Source organism: Aotus nancymaae, unplaced genomic scaffold (assembly GCF_030222135.1).
Source record: "Aotus nancymaae isolate 86718 unplaced genomic scaffold, 86718_ANA_hifiasm-v0.15.2.pri h1tg000108l, whole genome shotgun sequence".
In the NCBI taxonomy this organism is placed as follows: domain Eukaryota; kingdom Metazoa; phylum Chordata; class Mammalia; order Primates; family Aotidae; genus Aotus; species Aotus nancymaae.
In genome coordinates, this window is record NW_026988523.1 from 14,926,761 (window position 1) to 14,949,389 (window position 22,629).

At 39.6% G+C, this 22,629-nt stretch overlaps 1 protein-coding gene across 1 annotated transcript in view; it reads right to left on the reverse strand.

The window, feature by feature from the left end:
* Nucleotides 1–16,808, reverse strand: part of RGS8 (regulator of G protein signaling 8) — a 93,003-nt gene extending 76,195 nt beyond the window's left edge. Inside the window, exon 1 of the mRNA XM_064370891.1 lies at nucleotides 16,760–16,808. The gene's annotated coding sequence lies outside the window, so the exon portion shown is untranslated. The remainder of the gene's footprint in view (nucleotides 1–16,759) is intronic.
* Nucleotides 16,809–22,629: the final 5,821 nt, after the last annotated feature.

Genomic DNA, 22,629 nt, shown 5'->3' on the forward strand with positions numbered 1-22,629 from the left:
TGTATTCGTTTCTCAGGGCTGCCACAGCAAATTGCCAAAAATGGGTGACTCAGAGCAACAGAAATTTATTCTCCCTCAGTTCTGGAGACCAGAAGCTTTCGACCAAGGTGTCAGCCCACCATGCTCCCTCCCAGGGACTCTGGAGAAGACTCTCTCCTTGGCTCTTTCCCTGTGCCTGGTGGCTCTTCCTATGCACCTCTTGGCTCTTTCTGTGCGCCTGGTGGCTCCCAGCCGTCCTCGGGGGTTACCTGACTTGCAGCTGTATCCCTCCCAACTCTGCCTCTGCCATGGTGTGGCCTTCTTGCCTACATCTCTGTGTGTCCTCTCCTCTGATTATAAGGACATCAGTCACTGGATTAAGAACTCAGCCTACTCCAGTATGGCCTCATCTTAACTAATTATGTCTTCAAAGATACTATTTCCAAATAAGGTCACATTTTGATGTTCTGGGTTTGGGGGACGCTATTCAACCAATTATATACCCCCAAACCTGGCATCTTAAAACAAAACAGTTATTTCACATTGCAATTTTTGAGGAATCTAGGAATGGCTTAGCAGAATGGTTCTGGCTCAGAGTCTCCCAAAATTACAGTCCAGCTGTCAGTGAGGGCTGTAGTCATCTCAAGGCTCAACTAGGGGTGGAGAACCGGCTTCCAAGCTCACTCATGAAGTTGCTGGCTGCCTGGGTTCCTCTCTGGCTGTTGGCAGGAGGCCTCAGCTCCTCACCACATGGGCCTGGCTCCGCAGGCTGCCGAGTTTCTCTATGACACAGAAGCTAGCTTCTCCCAGAGCAGTGATTTAAGAGAGAGAAACAGAAAAAGAGAGAGAACGAACTAGCAAAGATAGAAGAGAGTGCTCAAGACAGAAACTGCAACATTATTATAATCTAATCTGAAAAATGACGCGTTAACTTGTGCTGTATGCTGTTGGTTTCACAGACGAACTCAGGAACAACACAGGAGACTACGCAAGGGTATAAAACCAGGAAGCACAGCCCTTTGGGGCCATCTTGGAAGCTGTCTACTGCAAAAATAGTGCAGCTCAATACATCATGGAAGCAATTTTTTAAGTGTATCTAACTTATTCCTTTTTATGCCTTAATTTCAGATTAAACTGTATTTTACTTAGAATCAGTGATGACTCTAATTTTAAAAGTATCGTTAAAAGAAAAACTTTAAATAAGTTAATAGAGTTTAATTGAGCAAGGAACAATTTGAAAATCGGGCAGCCCCCAAAACTAGAATAGGTTCAGAGCAGCTCCAGGACTGCCACATGGTTGAATAATGTGATGGTTAATACTGAGTGTCGACTTGATGATTGAAGGATGCGAAGTACTGATCCTGGGTGTGTCGGTGAGGGTGGGTAAAGGAGATTAACATTTGAGTCAGTGGACTAGGAAAGGCAGACCCACCCTCAGTCTGGGTGAGCACCAAAGAATCAGCTGCTAGCATGGCCAAGATATAAAGCAGGCAGAAAAAAGTGAAAAAGCTAGACTGGCTTAGCCTCCCAGCCTGTATCTTTCTCCCATGCTGAATGCTTCCTGCCCTGGAATATCAGATTCCAATTTCTTCAGTTTTGGGACTGGGACTGTCCTCCTTGGTCCTCAGCTTGCAGATGGCCTACTGTGGGACCTTGTGATCATGTCAGTTAATACTACTTAATAAATTCATATATGTATACACATACACACACATATACATATATGTATATATCCTATTAGTTCTGTCCCTCTAGAGACCCCTGACTAACAAAGATAACATTCATAGACAGAAAAAGGAAAACAACATACAGAAGACACAGTGAGATATAGAAACAGCTGGGCCTTTGCCTTATTTAAACGTAGGTTGGACAATTGGCCATCTGTGATTGGCCAAAACTTGGCTGCTGTGATTGGATAAGAGTAGGTTACAGCCTTTTTACACATCAAGTTAGGTTACAGTTAACTATACAAGGAAAAGCCTTTAGGCTAAAGTTAAAAATGTGTAAGGAGGAGGCTTTAGGCTAAACCTTTTTGTTTGTTTGTTTTGAGACGGAGTCTCACTCTGTCACCGAGGCTGGAGTGCAGTGGTGCTATCTTGGCTCACTGCAACCTCCGCACCCAGGGTTCAAGAGATTCTCCTGCCTCGGCCTCCTGAGTAGCTGGGATTACAGGAACACTACCACACCCAGCTAATTTTTTTGTTTTTAGTAGAGACGGGGTTTTACCATGTTGGTTAGGCTGGTCTCAAACTCCTGACCTCGGGTGATCCACCCACCTCGGCCTCCCAAAATTCTGGGATTACAGGTGTGAGCCACTTTGCCCGGCCTAGGCTAAACTTAATTTAACAATTTTGAGAGGTTGACCAAACCTTTAGGCATTGATATCATTCTGTCACTGTTGTAAGTGGACGTAACTGGTCTCAAATCCCACTGGGAAAGAGCATAACAGTGAGTTGTATAAGGTGGGAATAAGGAAAATGAACCATAGAGAAAAAAGCTGATGGATTAACATCAGGTTACTTCAGGTTGCCTTTTTGCAAAGGTTAGAACTGAGGGGACTTCCTTGTCATGCTAGAATCTCCTGTTTTAAAGAGGGGAAAAAATGGTCTGTTTTGGGATCTATCGGCTTCCTTAAAGTTTCAGTTTGATTACCAGATGGCATGTAGCACAAGGGACTCCATTTTGTTTTTTCTGATCTGTTAGAGCCTAGTACACAAGTTTAGTCTAAAACAATGCCCCCCTCCAATAATTTTGTTTAACATTATAAAAGTGTGCCATGAAGTTTCTTGCTAAAACAGACCCAAAAATATAGCAGATGCTCACAATACTCCCTGCGGGACTGCTGCCAACTTCCTGTGGACCCAGACTGGATGTGTCTTAATGTTTCTGCATACACTTCTTAGACCAACAAGAGCATGTGAACCTGGCCCACACTTTCAAAATTAGCAAAGCCGGCTGGCCATCCAGCAGGATCCTGAGAAAGACATTCAAGAGGGGGACATGGGGACAGGAATCAGGATGAGTGATGGGGCAGAAATCCAAGAGTCACTTCCTATGAGGAGCTGTAAGAGGTGCTGGGTAGTCCCTGAACCCTAGGAGTGGGGAGAAGGACTTACAAATGAAACTTGGTTCAACATGCCACCATTTCGTAAGTCTGAGTTTGTAAGGCTGGTATTTTTGGTATTCAAGAAGTGGTGTGTTTCCTACTAGATTCTGTCTCAAATTCTGGTTGGCTCAGCCACACAGCGGTGTCTGAGGTCACGGCGTGTGATTCAGTCAGCCAGGCTTCCCATAGTTACAGGCAAAAGAAAGATATATTAATTGGGCCTAAATAAATAAAGCATCACCCCATTAAAATAACAAAATGTTAATGTTAACAATTCATGAATAACTAACATTTGCACACATTTTAGAGGGTGCAGTATAGAGAAGATAGTTAATAAATGATGAACATTTAGGCACAAGTAAAGCAGCTGTCTCAGCTTCCACAACTGCTATTAGCACTGCTTAAATTTCCTCTGGATCTTTAACATCTGGGCCCAGTACTCCTACTCAGTGGCTTCTCAGCAGCTTGCAGTTTGCAGTTCTTCGTTAATTGCAGTAAACTGGCACTGATTGCTCTTGGGAATGAATTTCATTTGTGCTTATGTGAGGCTAATCTCAAAAAAAAAAAAATCCTCAGGTTTCCAAAACTTCCATGTTTTAAAGAAAACTGCTTTGATATTTACTAAGCTTTTCTCTGCAGAATGTTTTCAAGTATCCTCTAAGCAGCCCTGGTTAACCCTCTTTCCTCTAGGAGTAGAGATAGGTCTATGCAGTGCCCCCCAGCTTCAATCTCCATGCTCTGGTAAGATGCCACTCCACTATAATTTCTGTGCCACCACAGTTCTCCCAAGCAAAGCTAGAAAGTAATGCACATGATGTTAATGAAACTAGAATGTTGCAGCCATCTTTGTGGACGGTGTTACAAAGTGAGAAGGAAAACCCATGATGAAAGCCAGCCACGGCAGCCTGTGCATTACAGCAGGTCCCTGGCCTCAAAGGGCCCTGTAGCCGTGACAGGCATGAGGTGTTTGGTATAGGCTTTTGTTATCATGGACCCTCCTGGCTGCAGTGGGCTTCTTTACCTCCTGGGGCCATGTACACCCTCCAGAGGTTGGGACAGTGAGAGATGAATAACCTATCAGCTCCTCCCTCTCTCATTCCAACATTCCCCATCCCATTCCAGCAACTGATGATAAGAACTTTTAATGGATGCTTACCACAAGTCAGGAACTCCAACTAAGCATTTTCTAGGTATATCTCATGTAAGAAATACCACAGTTAAGATTACGGACTCAAGTCAGACCACCTGGCTTCAAATCCTGCATTACCACTTACCAGCTGTGTGACCTTGAACAAATAACCTCTCTGTACCTTAGCTCTTCATCTGTAGAGTGAGCTAATAATAGCCAGACCTCATGGGAATGTTGGGAGAATTAAATGAATTAATATAGAAAGAACATGTAGAACAGCGCCTGGCACATAATAAGTGTAATTTAAGTATTGGCTAATAACATGTCTGAATGAAGACAAATTATGATGAATTTTGTTTTTTATGATTTGGAGTTTTTCTCTTCATGACATTTCAAGGGAGTAAAATTGACACTCTGCTCTTTAATCATTTGCATAAAATGTGAAGAATTTGGAAAAATAGAATCTTTTCTTGAACAACTCATAACCTAAATGGAATTAGATAACTAAAAGTAGATCCTAAAAGTTACTTTGCTTAATGTTGTACATTTTAGAACACCAAATAATTCTATAAGGATTAGAATTATATCACCTATTCTATATTTTTCTACTTTTTATTATAATTAATTTAATGTTACAAATATTTTGGGTTCTAGAGTATATAGTTTTTTTCTAAAGTAATCTAGCTAATGCAGTCTCTCATTATACCTATTAATCTGCATAAATTTTATATATATAATGAAAAATTTCACAATCACGTGAATTATTGCAGAATTTTACAATAACAAATATACATTTGCACTTCATTTGACTAAGACATTCAACTGAATAAAACACACAAAGGGATTGTTTTTAATTCCAAGTTACATCTAGAATAAAACTTACCTGTATTTGAATAGCCTAATATTCTGATACTCCAATATCTACAACAAATCCAAATAGCACGATATGTTCTTTCTACAGAAATTGATACACTGATATTTGGCGATGGTAAACAAAATAATTATACAATCACTGCTCACACCAACATTCAAAATGCCAGAAAGGATACTGAAGCAGGCATTAATCTACCTGAGCTTCCAAAGACTAAATCTGAACCAAAGCTGAATAGCATATTCTGGCTAAATGGAAAAGCCAAAGCCAAGCTTCAGTGCCTTCCTAAGACAATTAGAACAATACGCAACCATGAAGGATGTGGTCTAAAAAATCAGGACACTGAAGAAAGCCCATGATAGCATCAGAGTACATAAGAAGACAAGATATTTAATTACATAAATATGATTCAAATCATTTCAGTATGAACCTTTAGATTCTAAAGAGCAGAGACCCAGTGTGGCTAGCACAAGTAAACAGAGAAGTTTAGCATAATGATAAACATTGAGCAATATGGGTAATGTCAATGAAATCCAAGAGCAGAAACTTCATGGAGCTGAAAAGGAGGAAGAAAAAGTAGAGGAAGGGGAAGTGTGCTAAAAAAAAATCCTCACCTAAATGATGGGAAATAAGAGGCAAGATCCAAATTTGATGGAACAACAACAACAAAAAGAAAATTTCATAATATTCTTTAAAGATTCAACAAAGGAAGTCAACAGAAGAACTAACAATAATTGTATTAAAAGTTAGAAAGGGAAGTGGAAGAGAATAGTGTAATACTCATATTTGATAAGACAGAATCAACAGATAAGATCCTAATCAGTCCAAAATTAGCAGGACAAGTGTACTATTTAGAAATAGAAAAGTAACTATCAAAACCTAAAAACACTGCTACTTAAAGATGGTTGTCTCTGCTAAGGCATGCTGGGCTTAATACCTAGCTGATGGGTTGATAGGTGCAGCAAACCACCATGGCACACATTTACTTATGTAACAAACCTGCACATTCTGTACATGTACCCCGAAACTTTAAAAACACAATACAATAAAAAGATGGTTGCCTCTGGCAAGTGGAAATGGGGTAAGGCAAGACAACTTGCTTCTTTTACAAGGCTTTCTGCATAATTCTTTTTAAAATTCAAGTGTCATGTATTAGCTGGATTTAAAAATTTTTAATGAAATGGCTGATTGTATTAGAGATATTCTTTTCTTAGGTTATGTACGTCTGAATGGATGATAAAAATGTTGGCTTGTGAGTAACTTCAACTCTTCATCCCAGAATACGTTGGGATGAATGGGGATGGTCTGGACTGGTGAATTCTGACAGGCACCTCTCATCCTCCTAGAATCAGAGGGCAGCTCTTCTGCCCATATCTATCCAATACAGATATCCCTTCCGCTACTAATGCTAACTCCGATTATTGGAAAAAGTGGAAAACTTCTATTTTTATCTAAAAATTATCCTTTCTCCAAAGACAGTACGGTGACATTGTTTCTCATTTACATTTAGTAACTCCCTTAGTCACATAATAAGTCATAATTCTATGAAAATGTGCATTGTTCTGCAAATGTGAATGACTTTTAAAAAACAAAGCATTATTAAAAAGTATAGGGTCCTTCCTTTCTATCTAAGTGAACCCTGATGAAGGTGTATTAATATACTGATTAGTAATTTTTGCACATTAAAAATCCTATATAGATTTAATACAATTTTCAGCTTTTGTTTAATGAATATTTAATTCAGAAAGCTACGAAATAATAGGTAATTATAGCTCTACAAGAACACATATTGACATGGAGTTTAAAAGACTGTGAAAGGTGTCTTGTGCTTGCAGTGAGTTTATAATTTAAACACAAAGAAAAATTTTAAGGTTGCCAATCAAATATTCATCAGAATAAAGAACGAACAGAGGATCCCACTTCCTCAGGGCACATATGCAAAGGAGATACTAAAAATAACATAGGCCATGCTTGGCAGACCATGTTTAGGCAAAATTCCAAACACATCTAAAAAGGGCTGTTGAAGAAAAAAGTTTCCCTAACTCCAGGCATAAAAGGGTCAGGTTTGGCAAAGGGCCTTAGAAGTAGGAGCAAATGACAAGTCCAAGAAGTTTGAAATTCATTTCCCTAACCTTCCTTTTAATATATTTTTCTTAATTTGAGCAGTCTTCCAATGTCTTCAACCCTGACTCCAAGGAGCCCTGACTCCATTCTGCTATCCATAAGAAACTCATTCACTCTAACTTGTAGGTACTTAGTACATTATCTCTCCTAGGGAGATTTATACTTCCAAGAAGGATCAGTTGAGTATAACAACACTTTAGCCCATCCGATGCATTAGTAAATTTTACTAATTTACTATCGCACTAATAGGCAATCACCTTTACTGGCAGAGTTAGGTAGGGTTTAAAAAAAATTTTTTTGGCCTGGTGCGGTGGTTCACGCCTGTAATCCCAGCACTTTGAGAGGCCGAAGGGGGCAGATCACCTGAGATCAGGGGTTCAAGACCAGCCTAGCTAACATGGCGAAACCCCATCTCTACTAAAAATACAAAAAAATAGCCGGCGTGGTGGCAGGCACCTGTAATCCCAGCTACTCAGGAGGCTGAGGCAGGAAAATCGCTTGAATCTGGGAGGCAGAGGTTGCAGTGAGCCGAGATCCTGCCACTGCACTCCAGCCTAGGTGACAAGAGCAAAACTCTGTCTTAAAAAAAAAAAAAAATTAGAGTCCTTGCAGCAATTTGCACCCTACCCTGCAGAAAAAGTCCCTAGACCAGTAGATCTCAAATTTTACATGCTTAAGAATTTTATGGAACCCTACAACTGACCAGTCCCATTCCTGGAAATTATGAGATTCTGATTCAACTCCAGAACACTGTATTTTTAACCAGCACTGTAAACAATTCTGATATAACCCATCTTCTGACCCACATGTGAAAATCACTGCATAGCACTGAAAGACTAAAGGGTTAGAGAACTCTTCACTTCTCCCTGCTGCAGAGAGATCCACCAATGGCAGATTTTCTAAAGAAAAGAGTTTATCTGACCTGCATTCTATCCTCCTGTTCTCACCCGTAACTTGCCGCAAAAAACTCTCAGGATCTTTAATAGCCGTTTTATTCCCAAGCATAGGCACTAATTGGCTCTCCACCTGGCAACTCTTTCCAATGCGCAGAAAAGCATCTGCAGTCAACTGGAGAATCTAGATAGAAATTTAGCCCAATAATCTAATGTACCTTTAGCCCTCACAAATTTAGCTATGCAAAGTGACTTGGCTTCATGCCGTTACTTCTAATTTCTCTAATGTGCTACTTGTTGGTTGACTGCAATTGGCAGCTGGATTATATCCTATTTCTTGCTTACCTGATACAGTAAAACTATTCTCCTTTACCTGTTCCCAAGACTTTTATCACCCATCTATGCCCATCCTACCCCAAGGAAACAAGGTAATCCCACCAATTGTAATGAAAACATTTCCTTAGTGCTAGAGACGGAAAAGTCTTCTTCTAGATCCAGATTATTGAAATCACTGCTGAAAAAATCCTCAATCTACTTTTTTCTCAAAAGCCCATCCCAACTAATGTCACATTACTTTGTCTCAATGTTAGAATAAGCACAAACACACACACAGAAACTGCATGCCAATTCTCAACAATGAGAGGCCATTTAGGTGATTTAGAATATGCTCTTCATTAATGCACTATGATTTAAATAAAAACACAAAATTTAGAAAGCCTCAGAGTACTTGAGAATGTGCTTGGACCTCAGGGTTCTATAGATCCCAGTCTGAAAAACACCAGCATAATAGAATTCTCATCACTGCCACGTACAACCTAGGTGACCTTGTTAGAGGCAGCTAATCTCTCCAAGGCTTGATTCCAACTAAAGCAGGTTGCTCAACAAAAGCCTGCCAGTATTAGTACAGTATGAAGGATAGATCACAGTGGGAGAGACTGAGGCTGGAAGACCAGTAGGAAAATTATTGCAATGGCCCAGGTATGAGCCAGGAAGTGTTGGGACTAGGTTATTAGCAGTGGGGGTAAAAAGGGATAGATACTGAAGACTTTGGAAAGAACCAGCATTAGTGACTGACTGGATGTTTTCCCAGAATACACTTCCAGGATGTTAACTGGTGTACTATGAAAACTATTAATTTCATCTTCAAAAAATTTGAGAAATTTTGTTATAATGTCAACAGAGCAATCTCTCTCTCTCTCTCTCTCTCTCTCTCTCTCTCTCTCTCTGTCTCCCCCCCCCCCGCCCGCCCCTCATCTGTCTCTCTCTCACACACACCCCACTTGTAGCAGTACTAGGCTGCTTTTAATGCTCTGAATCCTTTTCTAGGCTACTACATTTCCAGTTCCTCAAATAGAACTTGTCCAACAGTAAGCACTAAATAAATATTTGTTGAATGAATAAATGAGCAAGGAACAAATAAGGAAACAACTAGATGGTAGAATTTTAAGAGCTTGAGAAAGACTCATACCATGCATTCTGAATTATTTCTCCTGCTGGCCAATGTTAACATTTCATCAATAGAATTTAAATCCTTTGGCCACAAGGTCTCGAAAGAGAATATGGCTTCAGCAAAGGGGTTCTCAGACTTACTCAAGTGGCAGAAAACTTAAGAGTAATAGTGATCATTGCGAAGCATCTGAGCTAGAAATAATTTTATTTATTTATTTATTGGAGATGGAGTTTTATTCTTGTTGCCCAGGCTTGAGTGCAATGACACGATCTCAGCTCACTGCAACCTCTGCCCCCAGGTTCAAGCAATTCTCCTGCCTCAGCCTCCCAAGTAGCTGGGATTATAGGCATGTGCCACCACGTCCGGCTAATTATGTATTTTTAGTAGAGATGGAGTTTCACCATTTTGGTCAGGCTGGTCTCAAACTCCTGACCCCAGGTGATCCGCCCACCTCAGCCTCCCAAAGTGCTGGGATTATAGGTGTGAGCCACCACGCCTGGCCAGAAATAATTTTATTATCAGAAACTGAATGTTAGATATTATGTTGGTACTGATTGACAAATAAGGGCATGCTATATAGAAGGACAATGAAAAGCTAATTGAGTAGAAGCTCCTGGAGGATTCTTTGAAGACAAAAGCAAGATGACAGCCACAGTGAAAAACAATCAAAAGTCCTTCACCCTGGCAACTCTGAAGATGATTTCTTGTGGCACATGCCTCAGGTAGAGTCCTGGCTAGACAGTCAAATGCTATTATGGCTTTCCACAAATCACAAAGCAAAGCCATCACAGCTTTATGCAATCAAGTTGAATGGTCACTGTAGGAACTTAAAAGACTGTATATTGTTTCTAATGTAGGGAACATATAGGAAAGCGAAACACAGAAGAAAGTGTACCTCATGGTTTCACAGTCTGCTCTGAAAAAGGATTTAAACGGCAAAGACTGTGAGTGAAGTGAATGGATTTCATACAGAGAATACTCAGATATTCAAATGCTGTGTTCATAGGCAGTAACTCATAGGGTCTGGTACATGTGTTTATTGTTTTTTCTCTTAGTTAAATCTTAACACAATTTTGCAGTAAGATTATTTGTCCTGTGTTGTGAATATTTGAGTGTGTTAAATATGAAATGATATGCCATGCTCAATATTCCAGGAAGTTAATTATCTTGGAGAATTCATGAAGGATTGGAGAGATTATAATGCTACATTTTGTGTCCATTTGCTATATGTTTATTGGTTTTGTTGACTGCTAGAACGTAGCTGACAAGGAGCATCAGGTATCAAATGACTTAAGAAATTTTGACAGAGTAGGACAAATACAGCCTGCAGGTAGAAGCTAAGCTAGGGCAGGAACTTGGGACTAGGCACAAGCTTGGGCCAGGACAGGGCTGGAATAATGCCTTGGAGCAACTCTCAGTCATATCTCAAATCTGCTGCCACACTGGAACACCAGGGGGTGGGAACGGCCTGAGGATTGAGGAAGCAAAGCAGAGAGAGCTAAGAATGATGTCAAGGACCAGCCAAGGTCCAAGGAAAGGAGGAGAGTAATGAAAGGAGACACAGGCGGATCCACCTCCACCCAGTGTTCATCTACACTGTCCAGTAAAATTAGGAATATGAGCAGGCACAACACTGACAAACAGAGGCCCCCGAAGCCAATAGTATTCTGTTTAATGACATAGTCAAAAGAAAACACACAGCCCTAGATGCCAAGTTATTTATTTTGATTTCAGATTTTAGTAAACAAAAAGCAAGTCAGTCACAATGTGATCTGATTCCCTATGTTCATAAGTGGTTTTTAATTGATTGGAAACTAAAGAACTCAATCCTAAGGATGATAGTTACGATTTTGAATGTATAGTGCATAGTAGCAGCAGAAGGCAGCTTTACGAGAAAACATTCCACCAGAAAAGATGGTAATGCTTGCCAAGCTAAAAAAGATTAGAAGATGCTCATCAATAAACTACAGAAAAAATAAGCGAAAGAATCAGACTGTTGTAAACATCTTTTCAAGATCCTGATGCTTCTATGTCCTTCTTTGACTTTGTAGTTGATCCCAATACTTTTTCATGCATTTTTTTATGTTGTCTCATTATAAGATACGGTTTTATAAAAATAAGGCTTGACCAAGACAATCTTCCTGTAATAGAATCTACTAATATTAACAAAGGAGGTGAGGGAATTGACCTAAATACCCAAGTTAGGAACCAAGGAGTCATGATTTTGTGTTGTTAGCACTGGGAGCACGTCGGGAGGTTCAGAGCCTGTAATCACTTAGTGTCCAGTCAACAGAAGGTCAGCAATTACTGAAAGTTGAACTCAGTATTTTCTAAGGCCATGCTGCTCACAGAAATATAATGTGGGTCACATATATAATTTTAATTTTCTAGTAGCCACATTAAAACAGGTAAAAAGAAACAGGTGAAATTAATTTGTATCATATATTTTAACACAATATAGCCAAGATATTATTATTTCAACATACAATCAGTACTTGGAAGTATTAATAATATATTTTACATTCTCTTTTTTAATACTACATTTTTTAAATTGAATGTGTATTTTACACTGACAACACATCTTATTCAGAGTAGCCCCATTTTAAGTGCTCAGCAGTGCCTTGAGCCTAATGGCTACTATGCTGGGCAGTGCAGTCCAAAGAGCTCAAGTGGGCAGTGAAATTTTTTTAAAAGCACTTATTTAGTATATTGTATGATGAATCAAATTTTCAAGAACATCAAAAAATTTTAATATCTCTTATTAAATTGGTTATAGGGTATTACAATCATCTATAACTAAACTCACTACCATATTTTTTAAAGAAAATTTAACATTAGGAAAACTGAAAACTAAAAATAAAGGAAAAATGGGTTAAAGATATCCATTAGTTAACTTTTGTAGTAGAATGCTGTGTCCAACAGAATTTGAAAAGCAATGCTTTGAATAACAAGGGCCATTTACAGCTCCAAAAAAACATGAAAGCCCTGAGAGCTAAATCTGAAGGCATCAGGGTGGGAGAGAAGGAAGCAGAAAAGAGCTGGAGGGAGAACAGAAGAGCGGCAGGGCTCTATGCCAGTAACAAAGAGAGGGCCTTGGTGGAAGCAGGGGGAACCCAGGGCTTCACCTTCATTTCGTTTTTGCCAAGAACCAGTCCTGATATTGAATAAGTCTGTGTCTCTGCACAGTCTGATTGCCCCAGTTTGCAATTATACTTTGCTCTGGCCCTTTCTTTTCTATAGTCACAAGAGATGTACCCAAAGATGTGGCTCATTTGCTCAGTCTGATCAGCTTCATGATTGATCCTGATCAGCAGGGTCTTCCCCTCACAGAGGCAGAGTCAATAACCTCACTAATCTGAGAAGGGTCTTTCTGCCCCCAAATATCTCCTCCACTTTCTACCATGATGCCCAAAGGCCACAGAGTGCCCTCCTTTGGGTTAGGACAGTGTTTCTCAAACTTCAACCATTTGATAATGTCTGTCATTGTTTTTGCCATGTCTGTGTACCACCTATACCATTGCTTGCTTATTTTTTCAAATCAACTCCTTTTTCTTTTTTACAAAAATACAGTTATTAAAGAACCTCTATAGCATTACCAAGCAGTAAAACCAATGTGACTTGCCATAAATAGAAAGTTACCCTGAAGATAACACCACTATTAAAATATTCAATAGTCACGCTTGTACCACCTGAAACCATTTTGCCTACCACTTGTTGTACAATTACCACTAATTAAGAAATACTGGATTAAGGAACTGTCCCCAAAACGCAACTCCTAAAACATGACTGTCAGAGAGCAGACATGTAGCATTCACAAATACTAGTTAGCAATGAACTTTGCTTGAGTAGGGAATAGCGTTTAGGTCAGATTTTTTAATCTTTATTGTACATAGGAATCACCTGGGAAGCTTATTTAAAATATAGGTTTCTGGGTCCCACACTAGATTTAGTAGATTTACTAGAATTGGGTTAGGCCTGGATATCTGCATTTTTATCAAGCTCTTTGGGTGACTAGGATTTAGTGGGTCAGCAAAGCCCACTTCAAGAAACCCTCGGACACAAAATCACAAGCTAGTACAAGATATGGAAACCTATGTCATGGATATTAGCCCAGGGATAGCAGCAGGAGTCCAACATAGAAGAGAGGGAAGGGCATGCCCTTGAGTAATCCCCTCCCCTGCAGTGTGCACTAAACCTAGCAACTTGCTTTGGACGTACAGAATACAGAAGAAGTGACAGGATGTTGCATCAGAAAATAGGTTCTAAAACTGACCTCCACCTTACTCACTCTCTCCCGCTCTGCTCTTCTTGCTCGCTCACTTGGATGAGCCAGCTGCCGTGCTGTGACATGCCCATATAGAGAAGCCCATGTGGCAAGGGATTAAGGGTAGTATATTATTCCCTGCAGCTGCTATCACAAATTACCACAAAGTTGGTGGCTTAAAACAACAGAAATTTATTCTCTCAGTTCTGGAGGCCAGAAGTGAGAAACCAACTTCATTAGGCCCAAAATCAAGGCATTGGCAGGGCTCTGCTTCCCTTGGCAGCTCTAGGGAGAATCTATTCTTGCCTCTTCCAGCTTCAGGTGGCTACCAGTATCCTTTGGCTTGTGGCTACATCACTCCAGGCTCTGCCTCCGTGGTGGCATTGCATTCCTCTTTGGTGTTTAATCTCCCTCTGCCTCTCTAAGAACACTTTTGATGACATTAAAGGGACCACCCAGATAATCCAGAATAATTTCATCTCCAAAGCCTTAACTTAATCTCATAGGTAAAAAACAAAAAGAAAACTTTACTATATGGTAAATTTTATGTGTATTTGACCACAATTAAATAAATGTATTTTAAATTTACCATATGATATGGTTTGGCTATGTCCCCACCCAAATCTCATCTTGAATTGTACAGCTCCCATAACCCCACGTGTCATGGGAGGGACCCGGTGGGAGGGACCCAGTGGGAGGTAGTTGAATCATGGGGGCAGGTTTTTCCCATGCTGTTATCATGACAGAGAATAAGTCTCACGAGATGTGAGGCTTTTATAAAGGGCAGTTCCCCTGCACACGCTCTCTTGCCCCCTGCCATGTAAGATGTGCATTTGCTCCTCCTTCACCTTTCACCATGATTATGACGTCTCCCCTGACATGTGGAACTGTGAGTCCATTAAACCTCTATTTCCTTTATAGATTACCCAGTCTCAGGTATGGCTTTATTAGCAGCATAAAGACATAAACTACATAAGATAACATTCACAGGTCCAGAGAATAGGCCCTGTTATCTTTGGGGATGATCATTCAGCCCCCTACAGGCAGCTTCTATCGAGGATCTAAGGACCTCAGTTCACCAGCATGTGAGAAACTGAGGTCTGCCAACAACTGCATGAGTGAGCTTGGAAGCAGTTCCTTCTCCAGTCCAGCCTTGAGATGACTGCAGACCAACTGAAGCCCTGATTGCAGCCTTGTGAGAAACCTTGAGCCAGAGGATCCAGTTAAGCCATGCCCAGATTTTTGGCCCACAGAAACTATTTTTTTTTTAATGCTTTTTAAAGCAACTGTTGTGATAATTTGTTACACAACAACAGATAACAGTTGTTTTGCTCAAGGCTCATAAAATGCTAATTCATTATGTTGTATTCACATCTAAGATAACAATTAAAGCTAAAACTACTGTATTAATGGATGGAGGCAACTTGATATTATAACAAGAGCACAAGCTATTGATTTAGAAAAAGCAACCCTAAACAGTTGTTTAACTTCTCTGAGCCTTTTTTCCACGTGCTAGACAGAGATAATCATACTTTTCCAGATGTATTGATAATACTTTATGACATATATGAAGCACCTAGTTCAGTATCTGACATCAAATGATCAATAAATAGTAGCCTCTGTAATTTTCATGTACCTCAAGAAAATATATATTTTAAAATAGCACTAAATATATTTAAGGCTTATCATCTTAGATTTTTTAATGAAATTATAGTTGATCTTAGAGAGGTCAGTTTATGTGGTGTTATTTTAAACAAATGAAAAGAATCTAACAATGGACTCTTTCATCTTTATATTCTGGGTACCCTTTTATGGCAATCCTGTAATTAATATAAAGTATGGAGTCAGAACATGAGGGAATAAAAAAGGTAAAACAAAATTATTTTAGCTACCATCAGTGAAACATTTATTTATATAGAGAGGGGATACAATCACTGAACAACAGTAAACCAATAAAGGATCTTGAAACCAAGTATGCATCTGAGAAACAGTCCAGAGATTGACGGCAGGTCCATTTAGGGCTTAGGGCAGAGTGAAGAGGCTAAATCATGTGTACAGCCCGGGAGGCAGTTTCACAAACATCTCGCCGGGCAAGAGGATGAAGGTCAATGGTAAGGACATCGAAAGATGTGTAAGCTAGAGAACTAAGGAGACAATTTCTCTTTCATAGCAGGTTCCATCTGCAGTTGTATCTCTGAACTTGGTAAGCACTTAACTTCTGGTCTCTCCTCACCCCTGAAATACAGAATCTTAGTGGATCCTCTCCCAGGTATCTTCTAGCTGACATTTACGGGCCTGTCTGTTTAAAAGTAGATTATTCCCCCACAAATGTGCTGGGAGAGTCTCGGCTTTCAGATGAACAATGAAATATGCTGGGTACTGTCAGCTGCTACTTGGCTTCACTTTCTGCTCTTTCTCTAGTGTCGGTACTTAATTCTCATTTGGGAAGAGAACGGGTGCTTAATGTGTGAAAGAAAAAGAACCCAGAAGATGGCTTTCTGAGGGGCTTCGCACAGCCTGAAAAGACAATGTGTTTTCTCCCCAATGCTGACAGTGTCACTGGGGCCCCTGACCTTGAGTACTGATGTGGAGGAACTGATGTTCTTTCAACGACGTTTTTAAAGGCACACCAGCAGTCACAGACATACACAGTTTCTGGCATTTATGAGGAATTGGGGTTTCTTTTAGGAGGAAAAAAGAATAAACCAAATTGTTCATTCCTTTTCTAAAGTATTGTATATTGGCTTTGTATTGAGAATTACCTTGTTATCTCCATGTTTTCAGGCCTCCTCCTGTCCTGTAACTGAGAGGGAATCTCCTGGCCCTGATTTGTGTGTGTAGACACTGCTGTTTCCATTCCTCTTGGCCTCTGCCTCTTCATACCTCCTCCCACTCACCCAGCCAGCGGGCAGCCCACCCAGAAGCCCCTGCGCGGGCAGTTACCTGGCAACAGCGACAATCACGCTAACAGGCAGCAACAGAGACCACAGAGCGCTGACTCTTCCGGAATCTAAGCAGGAAAGGGAAGAGGGGCAAATGGTTCCTTTTATCAATGGCTTTTTGTTCCCACCCATTCTGTTTTCCTGAATTACACATTCTGTGCTCTAGCTCCCAACTCCCAAGTCCCAATTTCGGTCATCACCTGGGTGAAACTAGCCTCCAATCGAGAGTTTAATAACAGCCACAGAGATTCATATAGAATAGTAGCATACTTAGGGAGTCCCAATACTCATCCTCCTAATTCCAATGTAGAATCCTCAGGAGTTAATCCACCCTAGTTTCCATCTGTGCACATGTTGTGTTCCTGTCTAAGGATGTACTTGACCACCCAACCGGCCTGCTATAATAGAGTCCTAAATGCTGTGTACTCAGAAACATTGACAAGCTATTATCTTACTTCTTGCCTTCCTAGCCACAATTCTACAGCAAGTGCAACCAGAGAGTAGAGATACACATACCAATTAGTAATAGCTGATATTTACTGATGCTTAATCTGTTCTAGGCTCTGTGCTGAGCACTATACAGACACATCTAACTTTCAAAACACCCATATGAGACAAACAATATTACCATCTCCATTTTACAGATGAGCAAAACTGAGGCTCAGGGTCACTATCAAAGGTTGTACATCTGTTAAGAGCAGGGCCAGAATTTGAACTCGTTTCAGAATTTGAACTCATGTTCTTAACCATTTTTTTATGCAGTTAAAAGGTGAACGATGGTGGGATTTGCTAAGAGGGACCCTGGATGGTAAAGCAGAGATGAAAATTACCAAACTGTAAGAATCAGGGGATACAAATGAATTACATAACGTCACTTAATGGAATATGCTAAGGAAAATTTATTTCTCAATTAAAGTGGGATTGTGCAATAAGAGAGACTAATCAACCTCTTTCAGCAGAATCCTGGAAAACTGTGTAAACACCCACAGGCCTTGGAGGATGTTAGTGTCAATCTACTGGGAAGATGACCCCTGAAGACCTTGTAATCCTCATCATTCTGTGATTCAAAGGGAAAAGCAATATGGCCATATGAGTCAGTGCAAACAGCATGAGATTTGGAATGAGAAGACCCGAACTTCAGTCCTGGCTTTGGTGTCCACTCACTTTGTGACCTCAAAGAAGTCGAATGAACATGCATTGGGCCTGTCTTGCAGCAAGTACTGACTTAGGATATGAGGAAATAAGATCACCAGACTTAGGACATGTCCTGAAATGAGTCATTGACTCATGGAGCATGGAGAATTGTAGACAGTTTCCTACATTTTCCTTATGTATAGACTGACCAAACTAATAGCAACTTCTCAGAGTTGTGAGCATCAAACAAGACAAAGGTTATGAAAAGGGCTCAGGGACTGTATAACATGTCACGCAAAGTTAGTGGTAATTATTAATGCTAAGACTGAACTCATAATAAGTCATAGATACTATGATCGTTGCCACCTATGTGATACGATCCCTACTGACCTCTCCAGTGTCATTTCCCACTAGCTCTCTGTCCTTCTTCTTGGTTGAACAGACCAAAATATTCCTGTTTCAGGGTCTTTGCATTGCCTGAAATGTACTTACCCCAGTTATCTGCATGGTTAATTCTTTCATTTTATTCACATTTTTACTCAAATGTTATATTCCCCATAGAGGTCCTCTCTGTTCACCATATCTAACATAGAAAGCATATGTATACATATACACTATGCACACACATGCACATGCATATATACATGCACACAACACACATGCATATAGACATGCCACATACACATACCATGACACATGTATACACATATACACACAGACATAGGTACACACATGCATATAGACATGCCACATACACATACCATGACATGTATACACAAATATACACACATATGTACACACATGCATATAGACAGGCCACATACACATGCCATGACACATGTATACACACATATACACAGACATATGTACACACATGCATATAGACATGCCACATACACATACCATTACACATGTGTACACACATATACACACACAGACATATGTGCACATATGTATGCACATACTAGTTTCTTATCCTGCTTTACTTTTTTTTCAGAGTACTACCTCTTCCTGAAACTATGTGTTTATATGCTTGTTTACACATTTGTTATCTGACTCCTCACTGTAAGCTCTTTGAGGGCAGCGACTTTGGTTTGTTCAACATTATTTTTCCAGTCCCAGAACAGATCTTGTATATAATGTATATAATTACTGAGAAATAATTCATATACCATACAGTTCACCTATTTAAAGTGTAAAATCCAATGTTTGTTTGTTTGTTTGTTTGTTTGTTGGTTTGTTTGTTTTTTGAGACAGGGTCTTCCAAAGTGTTGGGATTACAGGCGCAAGCCACCATACCCAGCCCAATTTATTGCTTTTTAATACACAGTCATGTGCCACATAATAAAGTTTCAGTCAACATTAAACTACATATAAGATGGTGGTCCCATAAGTTTATAATGGAGTAGAAAAATCCCTATTGCCTAGTGACATAGCCATTGTAATGTTGTAGTAATGTATTACCTTTTCTGTGTTTAGATCTGTTTAGATACAAAAATACCACTGTGTTACAATTGCCTTCAGTATTCAGTACAGTAACATGCTACAGGTTTGTCGCCTAGGTGTGTAGTTGGAATTGGAAATGATTTAATTCTTCTAATCTAAGCAAAGACCAGCAAGCCTGGTACTCTGATATGCTGATTACAAATCATTCTCCTTTCTTTAAAGCAGAACCTTGACCAGGCAACTTTGGTAGCTATAATTCCATGCATCCAAGGACTTGAAAATAATAAAATGGCCTTTTATGATTTATAATCATTTCATAATTGACTTCGCCAAACAAACTGGCTCTCCCTTTCAATTATTTTAAGTAAGTGAGCTTCTACTGCATAGACTTTTCTCCAGCAATCATTGTTAAACCATTTGTCATATTTGATTCATGTAAAAGCAACTGATACGAAGTGTATAAGTTAAACCATGAACTAAGTTCTTAGAATTGGAATGGAACTTTAAGGCACTGAGCATAAGCTGAAATCACTGCCACAACTTCCCTAGCTTGAACTATCCTGGTGCTAGGAAGAACATCATTACTTGAGACAGTCCCCACCATCATTCCCAACAACTTTAATGTTCAAATATTCATCCTTCTAATAAACTCAAGTATCCTAAAGATTTTTCCCACATGTACATCACTTTCTCCCTATACTGACCTTCTTTTAGTCCAAGCTCTGCCCTCTAGTGTAAAAAACAGGATACCTATTTATTCCTGTCTGGGGCAAGTGAGTTCCTCAAATATCTGAAGACCCCGTGTCTGCCTAGAAATTCTTCCCTGGGCTAAACAGCCCCCAGGCCATCTTACAACTTGTGTTTGCAGACCCCCTCTCCAAAATGCTGCCATCCCAGATATCACCTTTCTGATCATCCACCAATCTGCTGCTATCCCTCAATACAAATCTGCAAAATGGGCATTTAACTAATAACTTTTCTAATCCATTTCCAATAAAAAAGAGACCATATATGGATAAAATTAATTGTTGAAATAACTTCTGAGATGCAAACACAATATATATGATGATGTTGAGAGTATATTAATGAAAACTTCCAGCTGGGCATGGTGGCTCATGACTGTAATCCCAACACTTTGGGAGGCCAAGGCAGGCAGATCACTTAAGTCCAGGAGTTCAAGACCAGCATGGCCAACATGACAAAACCGTCTCTACTGAAAATACAAAAATTAGCCAGGCATGGTGGCTCATGCTTGTAATCCCAGCTGCATGAATCACTTAAACTCAGTAAGCGGAGGTTGCAGTGAGTCGAGATCACACCACTGCACTCTAGCCTGGGCAACAGAGTGAGACTCTGTCTCAAAAAAAGAGAAAGAGAAGAAAGAAAGAAAGAAAGAGAGAGAGAGAAAGAGAGAAAGAAGAGAAAGAGAGAAAGAGAGAGGGAGGGAGAGAGAGAGAGGGAGAGAGGGAGGATGGGAGAGAGAGAGAGAAAGAAAGAGAGAGAATGGAAGAAAGAAAGAAAGAGAAAGGAAGAAAAGAAAAAGAAAGCTTCCCAACTTAGGACTTTTGTAGGGTTTTCACATTCATTTGTCATCAAGGACTGCTTTGAGTTAAAATGAACAGATCCCATTTAAACAAAAGACAATGTCTTCTTTAAAAATAGGAAAGGCATCAGATGCTCTGACCTGAATCTCCTATCTTTCGCTTTTTTTTTTTTTTTTTTTTTTTTTTCTTTTGAGACAGGTTCTTGCTATGTTGGCCAGGCTGGAGTGCAATGGCATCATCACAGCTCACTAGATCCTCCTGTTTCAACCTCTCAAGTAGCTGGGACTACAGGCACCTGTCACATTACTGATTCTGGTTTTTTTCTTTCTTTTTTTTCTTTTTTCTACCCTCTTTTCTGAACAACAGTAAAGATATGGTGAGCGTTCCCATGTCTAATTTTTTTATTTCCAGACTCTGTGCAGACCAACACTCCTCTTTTTCAGAACTTGTCTTTGTAATACTATCCATCTTTACATCAACAATAGTTCAGATCCCTGACTTTACAGATGATTTTTCTTTCTTTATAATCAACAGGAAGCTACTTAAACCCTTTGGCAAACTGTACCCTATGTCTTAGGCTGAATTGCTTTTGTATTTTTCTATATATTTTTATACAATTCTGTCACAAAAGGTGACACTTTTTCCTTGGATTATCTTGTTTTCTCACTAAACTTGCTTGTTGAGGACTCCTCTAACTGTAAACTGATGGCCCCCAAAATTTCTCCATCAATCAAAAACAACTAATAAAGGTAGACTTTTCAGTTTGATCATTCAACATAAATTCATTGAATACCTTCATGTTTACGAAGTAGGCAAAGAAGAACAACTTATAGTCCATGCTTTTAAGAATTTTACTATCTAGATTCTAGATACTGGACTAGACACTACCTAGACTCTATAGAATCCAGACTTCTAGATTCTATACATGGGTATAGAGGACGTGGGTAGGTAAATAAATAGCTACAACTTAAGGCAGAATGTAATACTCATCGTATCTGAGATATGCAGAAAGCACAGAAGAAAGAAATTATTTCTGATTTGACTTTTAAATAAAGCAAGGTTTCTTGGAGAGGGGACATTTGCATCTTGAAGAATGGATAACACTTTGATGGGGAAAAAGGAGAGCTGGGCATTACAGAGGGAATGTCATAAAAATGAAAGAATTTGTTTAGAACAAGTAGTTAAGCTAGGCTATGATATGGGGGCAGGGGAAGCAACATCACTTGAACATAGAACTAAACAGAAAGAAGAAATCAGAACACGGAAATAAAGATCATGCCAAGAAGTTCGAGATTTGTTGTGTAGGCAATGTGGCATGTTTAGAAGGCTTTGAGCCCAGTATTGGCATGATTACATATATGCTTTTAAAATAAATTATGCAATCAACGCATATTAGATCGTTTAAAAGAGAAAAGACTAAAACCTAGGCCTACTACAATTTTCACAAACTCATTCATTTATTTATCATATATGTATTGAGCCCCTATTAGGTGTCAGGTACCAGGGTCACGTACAGTGTTTAATAAGACATGCACAGTCCCTGCACATGTGCGTACATACAAATCAGATGAAAAATTATCAGGCTCTGAACAGGAGGAGTGTGTGATTTAGAAGGGGTTCATTTTCCCTGTCTTCCCAGATGTGTGGCTCAGAGGAACTTAAATGACCTCTGAGTCACATCCTACCACATACATTTAATATTTTTTTCTAACCAACAGCTTCAAACCAATGATTTTTCCTATGGTTT